This window comes from Vicugna pacos, chromosome 1 (assembly GCF_048564905.1).
Source record: "Vicugna pacos chromosome 1, VicPac4, whole genome shotgun sequence".
Taxonomy (NCBI): Eukaryota; Metazoa; Chordata; class Mammalia; order Artiodactyla; family Camelidae; genus Vicugna; species Vicugna pacos.
This window is the reverse complement of record NC_132987.1, coordinates 6,457,298-6,462,323: the sequence shown is the minus strand read 5'-3', so window position 1 is coordinate 6,462,323 and position 5,026 is coordinate 6,457,298. Positions and strand designations below refer to the sequence as shown.

Genomic DNA, 5,026 nt, shown 5'->3' with positions numbered 1-5,026 from the left:
CCAGAGAGGCAGGATCAGTGGTTCTAGAATTCATAGTCCAGGACCAGGAACAACTGGAAGATGTTCTATGCATCTTCCGTTTCCCTGGACACTCAGTAATACAATGGGGCTCTCCCTCACCCCACACCATCCCAACCCAAAGAGGAAAATCAAGTTTTAACTTTCGGGAAGTACTCCACAGGTGAAGCCCTGCCTCCTGATTTGTCTAGTCCCCCGTCCCTTGGTCAGCCTCCCTCCAGGAAGATAAGGAGATCAGGTCATTCAGTCTTTGGACACTTGGGTGTAGATGAGTCCCCAAAGCTGAAATATTTTTTACAAAACTTCAGAAAGCTGCAGGCTTCTCTATTTTTTTTTTTTTGCCACAATCATTCTCTCTCTCTCTTTTTTTTGTATATGTATTTTTTATTGAAATATAGTCAGTTTACAATGTTGTGTCAATTTCCCATGAACAGCATAATGTATCAGTCTGACATGAACACACATATATTCATTTTCATATTCTTTTTCACCATGAGCTACTACAAGACATTGAATGTAGTTCCTTGTGCTGTACAGTCTACTCTGTCTTTTTTTTAAATTGAAGTGTAGTCAACTTACAATGTTCTGTTAGTTTCTGGTGTACAGCATAGTGATTCAGTTATACATATATTTATATTCATTTTCATATTCTTTTTCCCTCCTTTTCTTTGTCCAAAATTTTCCCTTTCCCTCTTTTTTCTAGTTCAAAAAAATGAGTGTGAAAACAGAAGGGCAAATCATTTTTGGGGTCAACTCAGCATTAGAGCAGCCCAGAGTCACTTCTAATGAAGGAATTTAAGGAAATGAGAACCTAGAGGGACAAAAGTGGTCTTTGAGGGCTTTCCAAATCCACACGGTGTAACTATTAATAGCCCTTCATTAAATTTGTAGAAAATTGCTCCTCGTGTGTGTATACCAACTGCACCTGTAGCCCAGCAGTCTTAGAGATGAAACAAACAATCTCCCCTCCCAGATACTGGGGAAATGGAAAACGGGTAGGGGAAAGGAAACACAATGAATTCAGAGGCTGAAGTTTTAAGAAAGCAAGAACAGGAAGCTCAAAGCAGAGGCAACTTTCTCATTCGGGCAAAAAATGTGTGTCTGAAGATTTCCTCGGGAACTCTGTACAGTTGCTCATTCTGTGCACTGCACTAAAGGACTGGCCAAGCACATGTGAAGACCAGAATGTGGCTCTCTCTGTTCACCACAGTGAGAACCAGGGGGCCATGTCTGCCCAGATGTGATGCCTGTTACTAATTCATACCATGACAGTGTATTGATGTGGTCTTGTTTTCGTAGCTGAGAAGAAAATGTCCCTGCTAAGAGTCACTGCTCATATACAGTCACGATGATCAGGTGTGGCCTGAAAGAAAAAAGCATCACTTCAACACAGCCTTTTCTTTAATGGGTAAATTAAATAAAATGTTGTATCACTGATTTCTGAGTACTAAACTATCCAGAGATGTTCCCTGTGTCTACTTAATAGAACTGCCAAAAAAACATTTAATTTTTTCATATAAAACACACCCAGAAAATTGAACAAATTTCATCAAAATGTTTAAGTGCCAGAAACGATTCCAATCTAATAAAACATTAAGGCCTTGCATCGTCCACATTGCACGTGTGGCAGACCTCCATTCACAACACCGTGGGAACCTGGTTTTTAATTCTTTTGCGCAAAATCACCCATTTAGGTTCTGCTGGGAAACCTTCAGGAAGGATCTCTTTGTAAATAAAGCAACCAATTTCTTAAAGTTGGCCGGGAGTATGGCTCCTTTGGGGTCTGAGAGGCATCTTCGCTGAGCAAACGCGGAGGCAGGCCTGCACAATCAGCTGTTGTAACAGCATCTATTGGTGTCTGCCGGCGCGCTGAGTGACAGCAGTGTGTAATCAGAGAGATGCACAGTGACACATCAGATGGCAAGAACCCAGAAGGAGACAGCTGAATGGGAATATTTTGGAACCTCAATGGACCTTGGAACCTCAAACCCTTTGAATCTGCCATTTTGCACAACCTGATCATTGTTGCTTGTGGTACTTGGAATCTACCAAGGGCAGAATGATGGGGATCAGAAAAGAAAGGTTAGTTTGTACATGGCGCATCCTATGCTCCAGGCACAAAGGGCTTTGCAGGTATCGTGGGATCCGATCCTCATACTCACAGTAGGGTGTATTATCCCCATCACAGAGGGGAACATCACATCTTCAGAGGTAAAATAACCCACCCAAGGGCACACAGCTAGAACGGAAATCTGGGTCTTCAAATCCCATATCTGAAGGCTGTGGTAGAAAATCAGGGGCCAATACCTTGTTCCATTCTAGCCTGAGCTGCTCTACTCATTTGGTGATTTCTGAGTAACAGGAGGAGTTGTCCTCAGTGAGGGTCTTTCACCTGTCTGCCTTGTCTTTTAAGAAGGAGAATCCATCTTATTCAAAAAGTAAACTCCTGGGAGTGGGATGGCTGGATCATAGGGTTTATCTAGAGGAAACTCTAATTCAAAAAAGTACATGCACCCCAATGTTCATGGCAGCACTATTTACAATAGCCAAGACATGGAAGCAGCCTAAATGTCCATCGATAGATGACTGGATAAAGAAGTTGTGGTATATTTATACAATGGAATACTACTCAGCCATAAAAAGAATGAAATAATGCCATTTGCAGCAACATGGATGGACCAGGAGATCATCATTCTAAGTGAAGTAAGCCAGAAAGAGAAGGAAAAATATGATACGATATCACTCATATGTGGAATCTTAAGAAAAAAAGGACACAAATGAACTTATTTACAAAACAGAGACAGACTCAGAGACATAGAAAACAAACATGGTTACCTGAGGTGAAAGGGGAGGAGGTGGAGGGATAAATTGGAACTTTGAGATTAGCAGGTACACACTACTATATATAAAGTAGATAAACAACAAGGTCCTACTGTAGAGCACAGGAAACTATATTCAATACTGTGTAATAGCCTATAATGAAAAAGAATATAAAAAGGAATACGTATGCAAAAAAATTAACCACAAAAAAAAAATAGAAAAAAAGGGAGATTAACTCAAGGAAAGAGAAAAGTAAACTCCTGAGAAAAGCTAGGCTGGATTCAATTGGACAACAATCCAAGAGCTCATTTTTCTAATCAGGTTTTGTGGACGGCAGGGCCAGAATGCTGGGATATGTAGCTCAAGAGCCTTGCTGGCCACCCAAGTATGGGTCCTGGCCGTGGTTTCAGCGTAGACACTAGATGACATAGGAGCTCATGCAACCCCTGCCATCAGCAAATATATCAATCAGCAGTGAGAGCCAGGCTCCCCCTCTGAGCAAGGGAGAAGATTTACAAGAAAGCAAGTGATGTTCTCTGAGGGGAGTAAACCCACTTTATGTAAACCTGAAAGATCAGTTAGAGTTCCCAGAATTCACCCCTGAAGTCACCGAGTGAGGGACTGTGAGAAACAGTGTGAATGGACTCAAAACAAAACAAGGCTCACCTGATTACAAGTTTCATTATGAACCTTGGGTTTTTTAGAGCTGGTGACATCACGTTGCTTCAAGATCTTGGGCAGGGGACAGGCGCTGGCTCCAGGCTTGATGCACACGTGAACTTGGTGTGTTGGCAGGCCTTCCCCACTGACATCACACAAAACCTCATCCCCACTCGGGCTTCATTCACTGAATGGGCCACCCTGTCCCTCTCCCTGTCCTGAGGTGGTTAACCACCAATGTGGATTTTTTGTTATTTTCAAAGGCAGCTTCAGATACAAACTTACAGCACAATCATCGTCCAAGATTGTCAGCCATCAGGAGCTGTCGGGAGTTGGAAGAAGGCTCTGAGGCCCATCTCAGCCTCTGTCTACAATATGCCTGTCATTTGAGTTTGGAAAGCATCCAAGCTTGGCTGCTCAAAGTATGGTCCATGGATGGATGAACAGAACAGGTCTCAACTGGGTGCTAGCAAAAAACTACAGAATCCCCAGACCCATCCCAGCCCTAGTGGAGCAGAATCTGCATTTATTAACAAGATCCCCAAGGGACTCGTATGCACGTCAAAATCTGCAAAGTGCCAAAATAGAGCAGTGGTTCTCCCAGTGCATCTCCAGGACCAGTAGCATCAGAATCCTCAGAAACCTGTCATCTGCAGACTCTCAGGTCTACTGACTCTGAATTTCCATCCGAGTGAGACCACAGGTGATCTGTCCCCACAGTAAAACTGGGAGAGCACAGTTTCAGGGTCATGCAGACCTGGGTTTCAGTCTTGGCATCACCAGTTACCAGGTGTTTGATTTTAGACAAAGTACACAACTCTTGGAGTTTCCATTTCTTCCAACATAAAATAAGGCTCATAGAATCTTCTCTTGGGAAATTCAAAGGGATGAAAAGACATCATTGTAGGGAAAGCTCTTAGCACAAGGCTAATGCATATTAAGCACTAAGTAAATAGTCATATTTTTAGCTGTTGGTATTCATTCCTCTTCCTCTTGTCTGTCATTCTCCACCCTAGAGATATTTCCATGAGGACTTCCTGGGCCTCACCTAGCTTTAACATGCTCTGATTTGACAATTAGTTCATTTTTCTTAAAACTTCTGCATAGCCACTAAACCAAGCCCTATAACTGTAACAGAAACAAAAGTGGATTAAGAATTAATACCATATGATCCAGCAATCCCACTCCTGGGCATATATCCAGAGGGAATCCTAATTCAAAAAGACACCTGCATCCCAGTGTTCACAGCAGCACTATTTACAATAGCCAAGACATGGAAGCAGCCTAAATGTCCATCAACAGATGACTGGATAAAGAAGTTGTGGTATATTTATACAATGGAATACTACTCAGCCATAAAAAAAGAATGAAATAATGCCATTTGCAGCAACATGGATGGACCTGGAGAATTCTAAGTGGAGTGAGCCAGAAACAGAAAGAAAGATACCATATAATATCACTCATATGTAGAATCTAAAAAAAAAAAGACAAATGAACTTATTTTAAAAACAAAAATGGACTCACAGAC

At 42.0% G+C, this 5,026-nt stretch overlaps 1 long non-coding RNA gene across 1 annotated transcript; it reads left to right on the top strand.

Annotated features, from left to right (window-relative positions):
* Nucleotides 1–96: 96 nt before the first annotated feature.
* Nucleotides 97–1,455, top strand: LOC140696972 (uncharacterized). The gene is made up of 2 exons (XR_012073813.1): nt 97–181; nt 1,318–1,455. It is a non-coding gene; the product is annotated as an uncharacterized lncRNA (long non-coding RNA).
* Nucleotides 1,456–5,026: the final 3,571 nt, after the last annotated feature.